Source organism: Brachycentrus maculatus, unplaced genomic scaffold (assembly GCF_059751285.1).
Source record: "Brachycentrus maculatus isolate JH-2025_06_01 unplaced genomic scaffold, ASM5975128v1 h1tg000134l, whole genome shotgun sequence".
Taxonomy (NCBI): Eukaryota; Metazoa; Arthropoda; class Insecta; order Trichoptera; family Brachycentridae; genus Brachycentrus; species Brachycentrus maculatus.
In genome coordinates this window covers 1,089,231-1,111,650 of record NW_028280887.1, presented here as the reverse complement: position 1 = coordinate 1,111,650, position 22,420 = coordinate 1,089,231, and the positions used below count along the sequence as shown (strand labels likewise).

General features: G+C 33.8%; 1 protein-coding gene across 4 annotated transcripts in view; it reads right to left on the bottom strand.

The window, feature by feature from the left end:
* The window catches only part of bsk (mitogen-activated protein kinase dJNK), a 192,706-nt gene that overhangs the window by 106,482 nt on the left and 63,804 nt on the right, over positions 1-22,420 (bottom strand). For 3 of the 4 annotated variants that reach the window (XM_088260369.1, XM_088260367.1, XM_088260368.1), the window contains exon 2: positions 9,200-9,258. The gene's annotated coding sequence lies outside the window, so the exon portion shown is untranslated. Of the gene's footprint in view, positions 1-7,653; positions 7,712-9,199; positions 9,259-22,420 lie in introns of those variants that run through there. The other variant, XM_088260370.1, reaches the window with a different exon arrangement.

Here is a 22,420-nt window from a genome sequence, read left to right as displayed (position 1 = left end):
CCAAAACTCAAAAGACCTTTAAAAGGAATAAGATTTGAGACGATTCCCGAGATTAAGGCACATGCGACGAAGGAGCGTTTTATGACGTCAGTCTACGTATTAATCAAACAGGCCAAGAATATTTGAAGCACCAACGGCGTTATAAATTAAAATCCACAAAAGTTAGTTTTATTACTCGATAAAAATATGTTTTCTTTGATCAAATAAATAAATAAACACGCAATGATTTACGTACCACCCAGACATGTTTTTTCTTCCCATTTCTGAATGAATTTATCAGATTTATCCTAGCTACCTCAATTGCTATTTGAAGGGGAAAAGGCAAATCGATACTCGGAGAGAAGCAAATACAATACAATGAGCAGGAGGAGGAAACATCCCTCTTGCTTTTATTCGTTTAAACGAGGCGTGTGAAAGAATAACAACTGACGACATGTTGCGTGGATCTCGTTCCAGCAACGGAATCTTCCCTCTGAATAAACACACAATAATGCCGAGCAAAGGTTCGGGTAGGATTTCCAAAAGGGACTGTAAAAGCACTACAACAATACGGTGGCCAGGCAAATAGAGCATTTTGAAAATATTTCATCGGAGCCAATGGTAACAAACTACGGGTATTTTCAGCGACCTTTGTGTTGGACTCCGTTGTGTACAGCCAGTTTAGATTTCGCTGTTAAGCTTTATGTGCCCACTCATGATAGATTTTTAATTATTTTGCATAATTTTAAGAAGAGCGAATTTATTAATGTAAAGGCCCTTGAGGTAGTATTTTACGAAAATGGCGCTACATAAATTATCCAAATTTATAATTATTATTTTATTATTATGAAAAGATGACATCAGCCAAGACTAAAAACTTGTATGTTAACATGTAAAAACCAAATTTAGTACGCAACATTTTGGATGTGTCCAAATCCTTGTTCACAAATATGGATTTCTCTACTTAGGATTTATTTTGACAATTTCATTAACTGATTCGGCTGTCGCTTTGTGGTAATATCGATCCATTTTTTAATATTAGTTTTGCTTGGTGAATAATACTAGTCATTTTTATATTTTGACATCTCAACACAGGTGAAGAAGAATATGAATGTCTGGGTATTTACAGGGTTTATTAGCTGTGAAGTGATCACTTTACACACGTGTAACGTTTACCATTCTACCCATGATTGATAATTACACTACTCAAATTTTTGGAACGCCAATGTACTTATTTATTTTCTGTACATGAAGTGTCATGAGTACATGAGTGTGTCCAAATACTTGTTCACAAAATCTGGATCATCTCCAATGACAGGAGTTATTTTCATATTATTTTTTAACATCTCATCAAAGACGAAGAACTTGAGTAGTGTGGTTGTCAATAATGGGTCGAATTGGTGAATGTTACACGTGTGTAAAGTGATCACTTAAATCAGCCTATGACGGTCGTCAACCCCGTAAATGCCCAGACTTCCATATTCTTCTTCATCTTTGATGAGATGTTAAATAAATTAATTTGATATCATTTCATATTTTTAATATACTTTAAGCGTTTTGAAACTAACTTTTTTTCAGCACATCGTGATTGTTCGCGATATAAAGGGTCCGCCAAATAACTTTTTTTTTTGAAAATGCTATAAAAAAAAAACTAACTAGCTTCGGCTGTGTGGCACGTAGCGCCGTCCTGTTGAAACCAAATGTTGCCAATATCCTCCTCTTCAATTTTTGTGAACAAAAATCCGTTCAACATGGCCCGATAACGATCGCCATTGACTGTAACGGCCACTCCTTGCTCATTTTCAAAGAAAAATGGCCCAATTATGCCTCTGGACCAAAATCCGCACCAAACAGTGACTCGTTTTGGGTGTACCGGCTTTTCAATGTATGCGTGCGGGTTTTCTGTGCCCCAAATACGACAATTTTGCTTGTTTACATACCCGCCAAGATCAAAATGAGCTTCATCCGAAAAGATGATTTTTTTGGCAAAATCGGCATCTTCTGTAAGTCGATCGCAGGCCCACTCAGCGAAGCGAAAACGCATTGGATGGTCAGTTGGCTTCAACTCCTGAACCAATTGGACTTTGTATGGCGTCATACCAAGGTCTTTATGCAAAATTCGTCTCAATGATGTCTCCGAAATGTTCAATTGTTGAGAACGACGGTGAATTGATGTTGATGGCGCTTCACGCACACTTTCTGCCACAACATCGATATTCTCGGGTGTACGCACTGTTTTTGGCTTTTCACGCTTTGGTTTATCGATGAGGATGCCAGTTTCTTTCACTTTTTTCACAAGATAACGAACATACGGAGCTGACGGTGCTTCTCTTCTTCCAAAAACCGTACGCAATTTTCGCACACATTCTGCAACATTACCATGATTTTCAAAGTAATGTCGCAATATTTCCCAGCGTTGTTCAAGCGTATACACAACCATATTCGCTCAGCGGAAGGATAAAACTAATTATCTGTCAAATCAGACATGAGCTAAGTGTTACCATTCACGAAATAAGCACTAGTTGAAAAAAAAAACTTTAGATGGCGGACCCTATATTTAACCCTGTGAACGTGATAATAAGCTGAATCATTGTATGTTCAAATATTACCTAGCGAGGTGGGTTGTGAATTTAAGATTAGTGTAAATTACTTATACGCGTGTGTAACTTTGATTACAATTTGTATTTGATGAAGCGAGGAATAATTATTTCCGAAAACAATACCTTGTAAATACAGATCATAAGGTATATAATATAATTTTCATCGAAAGCACTCTAAGTTTTTAGCAAAACAGCAAGTGCGGTTACAAAGTTTAAACACTTGCGGAAACTTTAGTTTAGGGTGAAACATTTTATGATTGAGAGCCTGAAATTTTGAAAGCCGCAAGACCAGTGGTTCCCAATTAGTTTTTCCTTCGCACCACTTCAATAAAAACCTCAAATTCGCGTGCCTCTTATTGCAGGAATTACAAATAATAATAATAAAAAATTAATATAATTATTACCATCAAAATATTTATAACTACATTTTGGCATCTAAACATGGATGAAGAAGAATATGTAAGTCTGGGTCTGGAAGACTGGACTTATGAACTGTCATAGGCTGATTAAGTGATACTTTCAAAATCACTCTATGCATGATTGACATACGCACTACAATTTTTTTTGGAAATCGTTCATATATTAAGAATGTCGAAAGTGGAGATATCCAGATACGTGAACAAGGATTTAGACACACAGAATATGTTTTACATATTAACATCGATGAAGAAGAATATTGGAAGTCTGGATATTTAAACGACTTGTCATAGGCTGGTTAAGTGATCATATGTAACATTCACACATGTAATATTCACCATTCTACCCATTGACAACCACGATTATATTTTTTTTAGGAGTGCTTATATTATGAATCTCTTAAGCGAAGAAACTGAGATATATGAACAAGGATTTGAACACATGCAAAATGTTGTACATATTAACACAGGTGAAAAATAATATGGATAGTCTAGGTATTTACAGGGCTTATGACCTGGCTGGTTCATGGTTCATGGCAACCCCCAGGGGAATGCGTACCACTGATTGCGAAACACTGCGCTAGAGTATGCGTAACTTGCGAACAAGTCCACATAATTGTGAGCTAAGAATGAAGAGATTATGTTATACGGTTTTTTTAACCCCCGAATTAAGGTAAACAACAAACTTGTGTCACAAACAAATATGTACGAGTACATATAAAGGAGTACTCTCTACATCGCAAGTTAAATATGTAAATCACATCCAACGAACAACTTGTTCAGGCGACACGGAAAACTTCATATAAAGTTTTTTCTATGACTTTTTGTTTGCAAACTTTCTGAAAATGATACAACATTCCTACAGCATTTACTTACGGCTTAAAACTTCAACCTTATTTATTACATTCTCAAAAGTTTTAGCTAAGAAACTACCTGAATAATAAATATATAAGAAACACAATAAATTTCGTAACCCGAGTTGCATGATCAACTGTCAGTTATTTTAAGAAATTTTGTAGATTTCTTTTCTAATAAATCGTGTAAAAATCAAATTCAAGCGAGAAAAACTAACTGTTTTATTCTTTAAAAAGAAAAAAAATCATTTATTGATTCGGCAGTCATTTTGTGGCAGTCAATATGTATCCGTATTTAATTTAAATTTTACTTAGTATATACCAACACGGTGTTTGAAAATGATGCGGAACGCATCGAAACACGTGTTACAATAAACTTTAAGAAATAGTGGTATTTATCAAGTAAAACTAAAATAAAAAAATTAAATAAAATAAAAAAATAAAAATAAAAATAATATATATATATATATATATATATATATATATATATATATATATATATATATATATATATATATATATATATATATATATATATATATATATATATATATATATTATATATTTATATATATATATATATATATATATATATATATATATATATATATATATATATATATATAAATTGACGCCGCTTCTCCGCAGGGGTAGGCAGAGAGAATATAACGCCACACCAATTTGCCTGCAAACTGCAAATATTTCAGCAAGACATGTATATACATATGTATTGCACTGGCACTGGAGCACAGTGCTGCGATTGCCAGCGAGCTAATGTTCATCTACATCTCTCCAAATTTATTATTTTTAATTTCATTGTATGAAAAAATGTTAGAAGACTTAGTAGACTCATAAAAACTGTGTTTGATTTAACAATTAATACATAAATTAAAATTGAGTTCTACAAATTAAACGCCAAGCTAATAAATTCCATATTCTTCTTCATCTATGTTAAGATGTCAAAAAAATCCAACAATTGGTTGGTGGGCGACCGTAGGAAGTTATATCTTCGTTTCAAAAGAGCGTTTCCGCAAAATTTAGCGAAAGCAATAAAATAAAAAGCGAATTCAAGCAACAACAAAAAAAACAACATTCGATCGAGGGAATCTAATACAACGAATAAAAATATTTTTACGATTCCATTTTCGCAGTCGTAAAATTAAAGGAATTCATTAAAATGATTCCACTACGCTTTATTTAAATTTGTAATGGCGTAATAAAATTTGCGAAAGAAAGCAACGTGCCTTACTTAATGAGTGAAAAAAAAAGTATTTAAAAAGGGAAAGGATGATATTTTGTGGAAATTTTTCAATATAAAAATTACCCACGTTTTATTTTATTAGACTTATGATTTTAATGAAATGCTTTAAAAGAACATTTAAAACATCAAATAACAGATTTATATTATCCACTGGCACTTCGTGATGGAATTGCATATTTAATATATTATTAGATTAAAACCAATATTTTTAGCTTTACACTTTATTTTTATTTGACCAGCGACCGAGTTTCGTCGTTACCGACATCACCAGTCTAATGATGTCGGTAACGACGAAACCCGGTCGCTGGTCAAATAAAAATAAAGTGGAAAAGCTAAAAATATTGGTTTTAATCTAATAATATATTAACATCAAATAACATTGTACTTGGTAATCACAATTTTTCTTAAAATCTATCGTGAGACGTGTTTCGATGCGTTCCATATTATTAGTAAATACTGTGTTTGGTAATAATGTGGAATGCATCGAAAAACGTGTCACAATACATTTTAATAAATAGTAGTACTTGCCGGAAAAATAAAATTATTGATTAATTATTATTTTAATTAGTCATCACGTAGCTTCAACGCAAGGGTAGGCAGAGAGAATACAATGCCACACCAATATGTCATTATATACGATCTTCGCCTCTTGCACATTCACGCATCTCCTCATACATATACGCCGATTATTCCTTGTCCTGACCATTTTCAAGTATCTGAAATATCCTACATTTGCCTCATAAATCTGTTTTAACGTTCTTTCTTCACTCATTCGCTCCCGATATCCAAACCATCTCAGCACACCTTTCTTAATTTTATCGATAATGCTTATCTCAGCCTTACATTCTTTCCTTATATCAATCATCATTCGAACATCCATCATACATCACTTTACCCCACATTCGTCTAAGAGATCGCTTTCAGTCTACTTTCGCTCTTACCTTCGAAGATTTGACCGCATTTAGTCTCCTTTAATACTTCTTTTGCCAACTTCATGTTTCACTTTCATATATTAGGTTTGGAACCATGATTCGATTGCGTTTTAGCGTTTAGTGTTTAGCTTTTGCTGAAAGGTTTTTATTTGCTACAAATAATTTCGTGCACCATTCATATCTTTCAAAAACCATGACTTTATTGGATTATTACTTGTTTAAAATTATGATTTCATTTCTTTAATTAACTGTTTCGATGTCGAACAGTTCAGAAATCCTCACCAAAAAGTTACAAAACATTTCCAATATTGCACAAAAAATCCTTTAAATGCAAATCTGTTCTGTTTACTGTATTCTATCGAAATCTTAATTAAAGTTGTAGCAAAACGTGACCAATCCTGTGTTAAACCAATATGAAATCATTAAATCGCACCAATACGTTACAATTTCAGAAGCTAGAATTCCTGATTGCTTAAAATCATTTATAATAGAAATGTAACTCTTTGGTGAGGACCTCCACAATCGTCAAACAAAGCGGACATGTACATGTTGTGTATCGAACACGTCCGATGTGATGAACATCGTGGCTGAGGTGACAAGTGGCCCAATACAGCGTTTAGTTCGCAATCACTAATCACGTAATGTACTCAGGATAGGTACACAAGGAGACAAACAGCTCCCGTGCAATTAAGACATTGACGATTCGGCACCTTGATCAAGATCAATACCGCTCTGTTAGCAGATACGGCTGGTACATGGTAAACAAGAGTAGAGAATAATTCGTTCACTCCTTTCAAGAACGTCATAAATCAAAAATCGACAATTTTCAGTTGTGCATGCTTTTAGAATGCCCAGTAAACGTACTATATCCCAGCAAACGAGTCATATTTTTAACTCAATATTTACCCGCTACAGGGCAGAAAGTGTTTTTTTTTGCATTTTAAAGAAAAGGTTTTGTTTAATTATTTTTTTAAATATACTAAATATTTTTCAAATGGAAAAAAAACCTTCAGGTTTTACCAAAAAAGATCTGTTGCACAGTAAAAAGTTCAATAAGTGGCTTGTTATTTATTTTTAATACGTTGTATTATATTTTTATACTTTAAAAACGTTCTCCTGAAAAATCAAGTTTTTTGATTTATGACGTTCTTAAAAGGAGTGAGCGAATTGAGGGCGCTTGTATTGATTGTTCTTGTTCAGTGTGTAAGATATTAACTGTTAGAATGTATATATTAAATATTAAAATTAAACACTTGAATATACCGCTTTAATGAGTTTTATTTTTATTTACGACTAGTTTCGAAAACGACAGATGTTTTCATCTTCTGGTACAAATTAAAACTAACGAACAAAAATATATTTAATTATATAAATTAACCCCCCTCCCTATAATTTATTAACCTATATATACACCTAAATATATTTCTGTTCGTTAGTTTTAATTTGTACCAGAAGATGAAAACATCTGTCGTTTTCGAAACTAGTCGTAAATAAAAATAAAACTCATTAAAGTGGTATATTCGAGTGTTTAATGTTAATAAAATAATCATGTCATTCCACAAAGTTAATGCCGAATCAATAAATAATATATATTAAATGTTAAAATCAAACACTGTTTTCGTTTGTCCGCCGCCGTAGTGTAGTTATCAGCACGGTCGGCTACCGTTCTGGAGGTCCCCGGTTCGATTCCCAGGGGGGGGGGCTCCAACTAAAAATAAAAGTGATTTTTTTACTCTAATATTTATTCAATATCATCCTGGACTAGGTACCTGGAGCGGAGGGCTGATCACCCTTCCTCCATGTGTTAACGATCAAGATAACACTGCGTTTATATGATGCAGTGCCCTATGCACCATTGGGGTGCGGATGAGGGTTTGAAGTTTTTTGGAGTCTACTAAAATGTATTTTATTGTAAAAACAGATAAAAATAAAATTTGTGACAAGTGTTTCGAATTGTTATGGCATTTTCAAACTAACATTAGTTTGAAAATGCCACATTTCAAGTGTGTTCAAATAACGAGAACAAATATTTGTACACACTCTAAGCGTTGTGAAAAAAATAAACGTTTAATGAAAAATTCTTTGAAAAAAAACTAAGCTTGCAAATGTATTCTTCGCGTGAAATCTCCCGGCCGAGTGAAATTTGAATTTAAAATATATTTGTACTTCGTTTCGATAAATACCATGTAATACATTTTTCCCAGAATTAATTTATTTTCGTAAAAAATCCCCGCTTTCTTTTGTAAATAACACTGATCCTCAATAAAATCTTCTGTCGCTCAAAATTTATTTATTTTGTTTCTAACAATTAGATATAAGCATGATAAAATTTTTCATGGATTTAAATACATAGTTCATATTTTCCAAAAAAGTTTTCTGATTTATTTTTAACTCATTTTTATAAAACGGACTTTCAGCTTAAACGGACACCATCTCCCCTAAACTAGTCCGTTGTATCGATATTTTACTGTACTTACTTTTTGCCAAACAATTTTTTTTTATTATCTAACGTCCTAGTGACTCTGAAATCTAGCTACGGCTTGTGCAACACCGCTTATCATGACCCTACTCAGGCTTCAACTTTTAAAGTTTCATAGCCTATGTCTACTCGTGAGTGGATTTACTCTTTGTGTTTAAAGTTACTATAATTTCATGTAATTCATGAGTGAAAATTCTAGGCAAAAACACTCGCTCCATACAAAAAGTCTTTTCTTCATCTTTTATATCCGGGTATCGAGAAAATCAAACGAGAATATCCAAAATACGTTCACATTCAATATTCTTCTAACCCTTATCCACACCCAATGGTGCATAGGGCACTGCATCGTATTGATCCAGTTCTATCTAGATCGTTACTTACATGAAGGCAAGGTGATCACTCCTGCGCTTCAGGGACCAGTCCAGCGTAATATTAAATAAATATTAGAGTGTAAAATCACTTGTTTCATTTCAAACCCCCGCCCCTGGGAATCGAGCCTGGGACCTCCAGCGCGGTAGCTAAACACGCTAACCACTACACCACGAAGCGGACATATAATATGGAGAATGCTAATGAAAACGTGACAATGTAGTACAGTCGAATTAATGTCATGTTCGCGTAATATTCCCGTACCATCAAAACACATCTGGACGCATTAACATCAATAGATTGACTTACCACAGAACTGTAGAGCGGAGGATGTGCTGTGTCGCAACGTGTCGGCTGACAGAAGAGTCCTGCGGCAAACGGAAAACACATTCATTACAAAAGGAGAAAACAGTACGTGGAAAGGGAGCACTGGCGGCCTCCTCCTCGACTCTATACCTTACATAATATATATAACTATACTATATATTTAACTATTGCTAGTCCGAATTGGCATGTGACTGTAGATAACGTTCGTGAATGGTGCTATGGTAGCGACGTGTTGTATTGTTTGCACGCTGGTGTTGTGATTGTCCTGACGAAGAGAAGTATATATTTCGAAATCAGGAGATTAAAATCTCGATAAGTAGTTACATTACTGATATTACTAAAATTTTGTGAAAATAACTGACCACAAATGTAATGAAATAAATATTAACAATATTATATTGGCGAGTGCGGTTTAAAATGGAAATCATTATATAAAAAGCTAACAATAAAATACAGATTTTGTGTGGTTGTAAGTGTGTGAAAAGTGCTATGGTAGTGAAGTGTTGTATAATTAGCCGTAGATAGATTTCAGAGTCACTTGGACGTTAGGTAATTCAAAATAAAATAAATTAAAAAGCAAATGCTAAAAACTGCTCTATGTGACGATAGTAAAGACACCACAATTATTTAACAATTTTAATATTGATTAATGTCGGACACTGGATTATTCACCCTACGGATGAGATTTTGTGTTGTTGTTGTAAACATTGAAAGCACTAGGCTGGGAAGTCTTACCCCACACGGAGTATTCACCAGAAATAGGCTCTTCAGATGACCACTTATTTCCTTCAATGCAACATGGACTGTACTGTCAAGACAGCACTTCGGTTCCTACAAAGAAGTTCGAAATTGGGTAGTCCAATGGATTTCCTCAAAAGACCAGGATTTTTTGTTTTGCCAGGAAGATGAGCGAAAGGAGTAGTTAGCGATGACGATAATTTCAATTGATGTATTGTTTCCCTTTGATATCGAAAAAAAAGGTAAAATTTAGCACCAAAAATGTCAGTTTTATATGCATACACCAATACACGTCTCATCAATCAAGTTGAGACACTTTTAAAAAAATACAATAATGAATTTGAATTTTTGGACTTTAAAAAATATATATTTATTTATAAGTATTTGTATTTTTATTATTCACACAAATATTTCAATTTCACACTATTTATGTGAGCCTAAGCGGCTCATTATTAGAAATAGGTTTCAAAATGTGGTAGAGTGGGTTCGAACCGAGAAACTCCGACTTAAGAGTCCGCGACACTAATCACGGGACCACAACTCGACACTGACACGTCATTAAGAATTTAAAAAAAAGGTCAAAATAAATCATCCTGTATATATGTCCCATGGAATTATATTCCGAGTTTAGTCGAGCGACGCCGCCTGAAAGGTCGGAAAGAGGTTTAATTAATTTGTGCGGTGCGAATTATAATTAAAGGGCCATTCCATCTGCTGCGCGACAGACGATGATTTATATATAATATAGCGCGCCGTACAGCCGCCGAATACCGCTACAGGTCTGCATTTCAAATTACTCAAATATTTCCATCACTCGCTTTGTTTGGCCGCTGAATTATTAATGATTCTATCATGTTTACTCTGGAAAAATCATTTACAATTTTTCAATTCCAATTTTAGTACAATCCCTATTTTCCCAGGTCAGGTTAACAGGGAAGCAGATTATTCGGGACAATTTGGTGTCATGAAAAAATATTTAAACCTAGATTACGGGATATTCGTAAAATTTACGACGGATATCCAATCTGTGGGGAACGTAGAGACAACTAGCAAGTATCTTAATTTTTTTTACCGATATTTATGGTCGTATTTCATATGCTAAATTTAAATTCATTTTGTCAGAAAAAATATATTAATCATGGTTTTCAACCTCTGCCTCATTTTGTATAAAATGTTTGTATAAAGAATTTTGTCTAGCCTTACGCCAGTCTGATGATGTCGGTAAAGACGAAACCTGGTCAGTGGTAAAATAAAATATATTATGTGGAAAAACCTATAAAGCGGTTATTTTATTGAAGCATATTATATAAAAAAGTTCCCAAAAAAGAATTTGAATGTTTAAACGTTTTCAGTAAATGTTTTAGGTAAAATGTGAGTTTTTCTTATCGTTGTACATTTTACGGTTGTCCCGTTTTAAGGCACACTGAAACTAGTCCAGTTGTTTAAGGTTAATAAAAAACAAAAAGATTTCACAATAATACTTATAATTCCGAAACCGTTTGTTGTCCGCAGTCATAGAATAACAGTAGGTATGTCACATTTATGTCATGTGTTCAAAATATTTGTAAAATACCTTTATAAACTTTTTTTATTTCTGAGTCGTCATAAAATGTGATAAAAATTCTCCGGCCTTATCGGTGCGATTTATCCGACGAAATATCAATTGTTTTGGTATTAGAGAGGAATTCACCGGTGCGCAACATTTTAATGATCGTACCCATCTCTAAACCAGACAATACTTTGAAAAATATATATCTAAGGGTTGTCTCTCGTTTCACGCTGTCAACAAGTGCGTCTTACAAAGCAAGTAGGCGTACATACTAAACAATTATTGTTAAAAATACAATTTAAGTTTACATACTAATTATTGTGATTTCAATATCGTCCCCGGGACGTAATTATGAGCCCAAAAATATTATATATATTCAGAAAATCTACTTCTTTGTTAATGCTACTTGTGTAACAATATGTAGTAACAAAGTTAACGGGTTTTTTTATTATTTAAATAAATAAAGGAATGTTCTACCTAAACTTTGATATTATATTTATTAACTTTATTTTAAAAAAAAAACAACTTTGTTTTTAACCACTTTTTTTATTGGTAATTTATTTTCTCCAACAGATTTCGAAAAGTATAGGTACTAACCCGGATGATGACAAGATTCTTGTCGAAAACGGTTGGAGAAAAAATGTACCAATAAAAAAGTGGTTAAAACCGAAGTTCTTTTATTTTAAAAAGTTTATAAAATGTGCCACAAAGTATATGAAGAATCAAGTTTTATTTGTTACTTTACTTATTGATAGTGATATTTTTATCATTTTTTTTATTTTACCAAAAGGGGACGTCATTTGGCGACTCTACCTTAAACGTATGTACGTATATACGAGTATAAAGCAGTTGTAAATTTCACTTTTTAAGGATTTTTTTACACGGGAAACCGATTATTTGGGTTTTTTACCATCCATCCCAGAAAATCGGTACTGTACATATCACTCACTCCTTTCAAGAACGTCATAAATCAAAATACTTGATTTTTAAGGAGAACGTTTTTAAAGTTTAAAAATATAATACTATGTATTAAAAATAAATATCAAGCCACTTACTGAACTTTTTACTGTGCAACAGATCTTTTTAGGTAAAACCTGAAGGTTTTATCTCCATTTGAAAATATTTAGTATATTTAAAAATATAATTAAAAAATACCCTTTCTTCAAAATGCAAAAATAACACTTTCTGCCCTGTAGCGGGTAAATATTAAGTTAAAATATGCCGCTTTTGCTGGGATATAGTACATTTTCTGGGCATTCCAAAAACATGCACAACTGAAAATTGACGATTTTTGATTTACGACGTTCTTGAGAGGAGTGAGCGATATGTTACACAATATCGTATTAAATATATCGGAGTTTAAAATTACTGCATGTGTTCACAAATAATGTCACAGTTTATGACCGCTCGACATTAACAGTAATTGTGTCTCGCCCAATAACATTTGCACATATGATTTAATGATGCTCAAGATCCGACAAAAAGACGTGTCCGTTTCATTTTAATGTAATTTTAACGCGCATCTAATTCGCGATTGACTTGGTACGAGGTTGTGACGACTAATAACCATTGTTGGCCTTTACATCTCAATAAATATAAATAAAATAAAGTCTGGGTTTTTACAGGGCTTGTGACCTGACAGAGGCTGGTTGACGGTTGGCTATGATGATTGACCACCACACTAATCAAATTTTTGAAACTTGTACACGATCGCGTGACACACAGTACACATGAGTTCGCAAAAGCCATCTTTGTTGGATTAAGAAGGCTTTTTTACAAGATACCCTATTTTTTACATGCAAGATGCGAACCTAGGATTATTTTATATAGGAGACACCTAAAACATTTTAAATTTTAATTATAACTAACTAACTAACCATCACGCCGCTTCCCCGCAGGGATAGGCAGAGAGAATATAACGCCACACCACTCTGTCTTTGCAAACATTTTTCGCCTCTTCCACGTTCATGCATTTCCTCACACATACCCGACGATTATTACGACTCCTAACCTGACCACTTTCAAGTATTTGGCATACCTGATCGTGCCAAGTTTTTCTCGGTCTTCCTCTGCTTCTTTTTCCAATTACATTCGCCTCATAAAATTGTTTAACCGTGCTTTCCTCACTCATTCGTTCTACATGTCCAAACCATCTCAACACACCTTTCTTAATTTTATCGATAATGCTTGTCTCAGCTTTGCATTCCTTCCTTATTTCACTATTCGAACATCTATCATACATCGTTTTGTCGCACATTCTTCTGAGAGATCACATTTCGACTGCATTCAGTCTACTTTCATCCATTTACATTTTAATTATTATTATTTTTTATCATTATGCAGATTATGATTATACCTTCATCTATAAGGTTCTATAAGGTTCATGGTTGAAAAAGATTGTTAGCATGAATACATAGGGTTGAAGCGCCATCCCGCGGATCCGCACTTAAAAGGTCAACGAGCCATATGTGGCTCCCGAGCCACACTTTGCCGACCCATGAGCTAAGCTAAGATGAACTCCCACGGATATTTTCCGAAACGCAGAATCAAAGAAACAGTGGAGGAGAGTTGTTGAAGAATTGGCGATGAATAGACTAGAGAAAAAAAAAAGTAAAATTATATTCTACACTATTCCACACTATCTGCGGGCGGATTCGCGCTCATAATAGAGATAAACATCTCTGAAAAGAAGTTATAACATTTAACCATACTGTATACATCGATATGAGATCAAAAGATGCCGCAAAAGTCATGCGTAAAAATAACTTACACGCAATTTACGAAGAGTCGAGTGAAAAGGTAAAATTACCCTTCCCGCCGAACACCACCAGTCGAGTGAAACGGTAAAATTACCCTTCACGCAGATAGTACAGGCAACTGAATCGTAAATTGTGATACATTTTTGGCAGAGGCAGGTCCATTATGCGGGAGAATTGTAAAGCTATAAACGTGATAATATGTTTTAAGCACACCCCCGGGCACCGGAAGGGATGGTAACTATTTAACTTATGGGTGATTGCGATGGGAAACTTTGACTATAAACGCAACATGTACGCTTTCGCACCGTGTTCGTACGTGGGACCCATAAACACGTATGATTTGGTGCTTCCCATTTTAAGTTTGACCCGTTAAGTATGCACGTCTGTATTCAAGGGTTACAGAAATGCAAGTGAGAGATAGGGATGGATAATTCCACTATTTAAAGCAAAAATGTTTTATATAAATCAATAGTAAATGAATTTTCATCAGTGTTGCGGAATGCATCTATTCAGTCGGTCTTCCGACTTCTCAATAATCAAATCATATAACGCTTTACATGCGAGTTCACTCATGACATATGTAGGAGTTCCAAAAAATTGAGTACTGTGGTTGTCAATCATGGATATAATGCTACTAAATGTTACATGTGTGTAAAGTAATCACCTAACAATGAGTTTTATATATATTTTTTTTAAAATCAGTTTTACTTGGTAAATACCACTATTTCTAGAAACAGCAGTATTCACCAAGTAAAATGTTCCAATTAAATGAATAGTGTAAAACTTATTTTATACCTATATTTAGTATTTACCGAGTAAAACTTAAATCAAATATGATTTTATGATATATGAATTAATGAATTAATGAAATTCCATTTCTTCTCCATCTATGTTGAGATGTCAAAAAGATAAGCAGAGTGTCTGATCATAGACACGTAAAGATTGTCCAGCATGCACTATATGCTCGTATTTTGAAGGATTGCTTGAATTTACGAAAATTTGTTCAGAACGAAAATTAAGTCTAATGTAGATGACCAAAATATAATTTCGACGAACTCCATCACTTTGAGCGGGCATTGGGAGTTAGTTTAGAGACAAAGGCCCTTATTCATTTTGAAGTTTGTCGAAAATGAAAATATAGCGATTTACATGTTGAGTGTGTCTAAATACTTGTTGAAATAAAAAGGCTTCTTCATCTCAACAATAGACGTCTCTAGTGTAAATTCTAGTGATTCAAGTACAATGATTCGAAATCGGATCATATATATAAATAGAACTTCCAAGAATTTGAGTAGTGTGGTTGTCAATCATGGGTAGAATTGATGAATGTTACACGTGTGTAAAGTGATCACTTAAACCAGTCTATGACGGTCGTAAGCCACGTAAATGCCCAGACTTACATATTGTTCTTCTGCTATGTTGAGATGACAAAAAATAATATGATAAATAACTGATATAATTGGAATTGCAGATAATCCAGATTTGTGAACAAGTATTTGAACCCACTCAAAATGTTGTTATTATAGCGATTTGTTCAGAGCGAAAATTATGTCGAATATATGACGAAGATATAATTTCGGTGAACTCCATTAATTTTAGCGGGCATTGGGTTCAAAGACGAGTTCGTTTATTCGTTTTGAAGTTTGCCTATTTACGGGGGTCGATACCGCCCGGCGTCGCGGGCTAAGGGCGGGCATTACGGAGAACACAAAAGCTCGGTTTATCAAATGCCAAACAAATCCCTAGAAATTTTCCATTCCGGGGTCATAAATCAGACCCGGCAGCACCTGCTCCCGTCGCGGGGGTGAGCGGAAACTGAGAGAGAGAGAAGAAATCTCTGCAAAATTCCGGCGATTCGGCAAAAGTTTCCAAATATGGAACGATCGCCTGGCGGGTCTGATAAAATCCACATAACTGCCAAACCCTCGAGAAATTTTGATCAATGAGAATGCGAAGACTTTCTGCGAAGATTTTAACCAAACTGATTACACCCAAGGAAAACAGGCATTTTTATAATTTATTTTTGAAGCACTAACTTTGTGATTTTCCATTTTATAGTTAAAATGTAACTTTGTTTTAAATCACTATAAATAATTTATTATAACTTAATTATAATGTCTACCGGTTTCGAAGATAACCGCTTTTTTTATCAAGACTGATTAATATTATCAGTCTTGATAAAGAAGCGGTTAGCTTCGAAACCGGCAGACATTATAATTAAGTTATAATAAAATATTTACAGTGATTTTAAAACAAAGTTACATTTTAACTATAAAACAGGCATTTTTATAATTATTTAATTGGGAATCGGGTCATTCACGTAAATGAGTTACACGAAGTACTTGTCCTATTCCAGTTACAAAATTCCAAAATTGTTAATTTGTGGAATGCATTTAAAAATATAAAAGATAAGTATACAGTTATTATACAGACCTGAATGATGGAAGTTTAACTTCTGAAACATGTAGTCTATAATAAAACTCAAGTGGTAAAAAACAAGTGTTTTCTTTAATCATTGTAACATGTCTTACCACAAAGTTAATACCGAAACAATAAATAAAACATAAAAGATAAGTATTTGATAATTATTTGAGGAGATGCATGAACGTGGAAGAGGCGAAGAATGTTTGCAAGGACAGAGTGGTATGGCGCTCTATTCTCTCTGCCTACCCCTGCGGGGAAGCGGCGTGATGGTTAGTTAGTTAGTTAGTTAGTTAGTATTTGTGTTTTTATTATTTACAAAAATACTTCAATTTCATACTATTTCTGTGAGCCTGAGCGGCTCATTATTATTAATAGGTATCAAATTGTGGTAGAGTGGTTTCAAACCGAGAAACTCTGACTCTAGAGTCCTCGACACTAACCACGGGACCAAAACCCGACACCATAAAGTTGCCATAAAGTAATTTTAGTAAAGGTCCATATATTCTTCTTCATCGTTGTCGAAATGTCAAAATGTAAAAATAACTCCCATAAGTGTAGAAACCCAGGTTTGTGAACGAGGGTTTCGACATACCCAAAAATGTTTAGAGGCGTGATAAATATTCATTAGAAGCGGTAGCGTCATTGCCATTTTTAATACAATAAACAAACCAAAATACATTATGTATTATTAAAAATATTTAACGCTAAAGACGCGAAATTATTCCGATAAAAAAATCGTGGAATGGAAAAATGTAGCTGTGGCTCGGAATGTTATAACTAAACGAAAGATAGACCCGAAAGGAAATATTCATTTTTCCCTTAAATGAACACTAAATATTCCGTATACGAAATTACATTTCCACTGCCTACAAAAGGTCTGGCAATACTTTCAGCGTTATTAAATTCTAGACATATTCCTTCTCAAGTTTCATGTAGGAGCCTACGAGAAATATTTGTTTTCAGTTAGTTATAATTTGATTAGTTCCCGGATACGAAGCTTTCAATATACAATCGATATCATAGTACTCGAGATGATTTTATTTACCTTTATCCTTTCATTCCTTAACATGAAAATATTTAAATTTTTTATTTAATTTTACTTGGTTAATAAAACTTTTTTTTAAACACGTTTTTTTCGCATTCCGCATCATTTTCTAACACCGCGTTTACGGTGTTTGAAAATGATGAATGAAAATTGAAAATGTTTTCACGAATCTCTATTTGTCCAATTACGAGTTCTTTACACTGGCATCTCAAAATAGCTGAGGAAGAATATGAAAGTCAGGGTATTTACAGGGCTTACGGCCCGTCGTAGGCTGGTAATGTTGGATGCGGCGTACGTGCCAGGCGCGTACATCTAACATTTCTCTTGGTATATACGTATATACTCGTAATATGCGCTAGGCGCGTATGGTTAATTCAATTATGAACAGACATTTGAACACACTCAAAATAATGTCAATAAGATAACTGACAAAATTCAAAGTGTAATAAAAATTGAAATTCACGTTTTCAGTCGTATCCTAGTATGTAAAATAATTCGGCAGGATACTTGCATACATTTCATGAAGGTCTCTGCTAAATAAAAAACAGTCTTATTTTAATTCATTAACTAACCATCACGGCGCTTCTCCGAAGGGGTAGGCAGAGAGAAAAGGACATCACAATAATGTCTTTGCAAACAATCTTCACCTCTTCCACATAAATGCATCCCATACATTCATTCAAACCCTTATCCGCACCCCAATGCTGCATAGGGCACTGCATCATATAAACACAGTGTAATCTTGATCGTAAACATATGAAGGAAAGGTCTCATCTCATACATAACCACCGATTATTCCGACTCCTGACCTGACCATTTTCAACCATTTGAAATACTTCATCATGCCAACATTTCCTTGGTCTTCCTCTGTTTCTACTGCCTTCTACTGTTTTTCACTTATTTTTCAATTCACAAACCCAAACCATCTCAACACGCCTTTCCTATTTTTATCGATAGTGCTTATCTCAGCCTTGCATCATTTCCTTATATCACCATTCGAACATCTATCATACAACGTTTTGCCGCACATTCGTGTGATAAAAATACGTTCGGCTATATAATTTGAGGGGGAAATTAACGTAGTTTCCCTCAGGTACTATTCCCAAGGACAGCCTTCAAAACGGAGAGAGAATTTCCTATTTTTCAGAACCGTCGAAAAATTATCCCTCGGAGAGCAATTTCGGAAAGCGGACTGGTATAAACACAGCAGAACATCAGCTCCGGTGTAGTAAAATACCTTATTTTCCGTTTTTACTAAATGAATCGCGAATCCAATACATACTGAATCAGAAATTTTACACAAAAAATCTAACAATGGCTTTGATTTGTGTTATTTATTAATTCGGCACCAACTTTGTGGAATAACATAATGACTAACATACAAAATAAAATGCTTGTATTAGACCACTATTGATAAGTGCTCAATTAATTAAGTGCTTAAATAAGTGCTCAATTTTTATTTATTGATTTGGCATTTAATTTGTAGAACTTCATTTTAATTAAAGTATTAATTTTTAAATCAAACACAGATTGTTTGAGTCTTAGTAGACTCAAAAAATCTGTGTTTGACTATATTTTTATATCTTAACATGCTAATCATCATTTATTTATGAAATCGGGCAACATTGTTTTATATTACGCATAAAATAATTTAAATACTAATGTTGCAATTTTTTGTATAAATCTGATGAATTTTCAATCTGTTCTTACGATGAGGCAGCAACTGACCGAAATACTAGTCGTGACATGTATTTCCATGCATTTAAATCATTTTCAAACAAACGCTGCTACCTTAAAATGATGCAGAATGCATCGAAACGCGTGTTACATTAGATTTTGAAAAATAGTGGTGTTTACCAAGTAAAACTCGAATTAAAAGTGGATAGTTATTTTAACAAAGTTTTCGTCCGCCTCCGTAGTGTAATGGTCAGCATGCTCGGCTACCGTTCTGGAGGTCCCGGGTTCGATTCCCTGGAGAGGCTCAAATAAACAGAAGTGATTTTTTCACACTAATATTTATTCAATATTACTAGTACCTGAAGCGGAGGGCTGATCACCTTTCCTTCATGTGTTAACGACCAAGATAACACCGCGTTTGTATGATGCAGTGCCCTATGCACCATTGGGGTGCGGATAAGGATTTGAATGATGAATGAGTTATTTTAAAAAAGTATACAATTATTACGCTAAGATGCACCACGCTGTCTGGCTGCGTGGGGTGATTCTTCTCTCGGTGAACCAGACTGACAATGTGACAATGTGACAAAGGACCAGCTTGCGGGATTCCAGGGACAAGCAAAGTGAAGCAGAGGAAAAATCAAGTTTGTCTTCAGGACCTACAACCTGAGGATGAGGAGAGCCGACCCCAATAAGTGATTATAAAAATGTGACTCCCGAATCAATTAATGAAAAAAATCTACAATATTTTGAGTGTGTCCAAATACTTGTTCACAAATCTGGATTATCTCCAATTAGATATAGGAGTTATTTTTCATAGTATTTTTGAAATCTCATGAGATGTCAAAAAACAATATGAAAAATAATTCCTATAATTGGAGATAATCCAGATTTGTGAACAAGTATTTGGAAACATTCAAAATGTTGTAAATAAATTAACTAATCAAATTATAAGCTATAATAATAAAATGAAAAGGACATTTTCTGGCATTTCTCGTGTATATGATTCTAATACAGGATTCGGACCTCACATACAATTGAAAGAGATTTTACTCAATAAAAAAGCTTATTTTATGTCACCAATAGATGTCTCTTGTGAAATTCTAGTGATTCAAGTACAATATTTAGAAATTGGATCATACATATAGAACTTCCAAGAATTTGAGTAGTGTGGTTGTCAAATCATGGGTAAAATCGGTGGTGGTCTCCGTAAATGCCCAGACTTCCATATTCTTCTTCGTCTATGTTGAGATGTCAAAAAATTATATTTAAAAAAAAAATGTATGATCGTGAAAACATTGTGTAAAATTTATACCGTAACGGTTAACAATTTGATAATAAACAAATATACAGTCGCGATAATTTATTCATTCAGCCAATTCAGAACGTGGCTAATGGCCGATTGTCACGCTTTTCGGGGCAAGGCCTTGTCCGTATATTATACTAACGCACCCTTCGTTTTGTTTCAATAAATTGTATTTAAACAGAATTCGGAGAAGAAAAATAAAGTTATTAGCACTGAACTGTTTCTTGGTCTGCCACCCTCGGTCTAAACTACAGTTGGACCCATATATCATACGCCGGCAAATTAATCTACCCAAGAAAATATTTATTCATGAGAGATTTGATCTCCCCCCAGTACGGTTACGCCTGAAAGTTTTGCATTCAAACTAAACTACATAATACATATAATTTCCTTATGCCTGATACTTGATACACACACACACAGAACTCGGAAAGATTGTCTAAACTCTCAAGTAACTTAATAAAACTCAATCGCAGAACCTGTCTGAAGTTTTAATCAACATATTTTATGCAACGTATGAATCCCGAGAGCTCGTGGGAAAACACCTGATGGATTAAACTTAGCAAAAAAACTTATACAGTTGATAGCAATACAATCGGACTAGTACGAATTACAAATAAATAAAAAAACTATTTTAACAATACGAACTTCATTATAGGAGTGTCTATATTATTTTGTAACATCTCATCAAAGATGAAGAAGAATATGGAAGTCTGGGCATTTACGGGGCTGACGACCGGCTGGTTTAAGTGATCACTTTACACACGTGTAACATTCACCAATTCTACCCATTATTGACAACCACACTACTCAAATTCTTGGAAGTTCTATACATATGAACCAATTTAGAAACCTTGTTCCATATTCTTCTTCATCTTTGATGAGATGTTACAAAATAATATGAAAATAACTCCTGTAATTGGAGATAATCCAGATTTTGTGAACAATTATTTGGAAACGTTGTAAATAGGAGTGTCTCTCGACTTAAGGTAAGGCATGTACCACTTTATAATTATAGATACTTGTATTTGTCCAAATTAATCACAAACATTTTATTATTATTTATTTTATCAGACACCAGTTAGTCACCCTACGGATAATATACCAAATTATATATTTTACAATAACAAAATGCAATACCAAACAATTCCAACAGAACTTCAAATATTAAGGATCCTAATATTCCAATAACCATCCTACAAATTGACTTCCTACCTTCCTATAAATTAAACGCCTTTTATACACGTTAATTGAAAAAAAAAATAATAATATATAGATTTTTTCATCATTCATAAGTATAAACAATGAACGATGAGCGTAAGTCCCTCTCCAAGCACAAGAGCTTTCTTTTTTGATCAGGAACAGCGTAACTACTATTAAGATATGTTGAAAGAAGAAATGTCACGCAAATGAATCAAATTGCAATATTTTTAAACTATATTTTATTTATTGTTTCGGCATTAACTTTGTGGTAAGACATGTTACAATGATTAAAGAAAACACTTCGTTTTTTACCACTTGAGTTTTATTATAGACTACATGTTTCAGAAGTTAAACTTCCATCATTCAGGTCTGTATAATAACTATAGTTATTATACAGACCTGAATGATGGAAGTTTAACTTCTGAAACATGTAGTCTATAATAAAACTCAAGTGGTAAAAAACGAAGTGTTTTCTTTAATCATTTTTAAACTATATTAAATA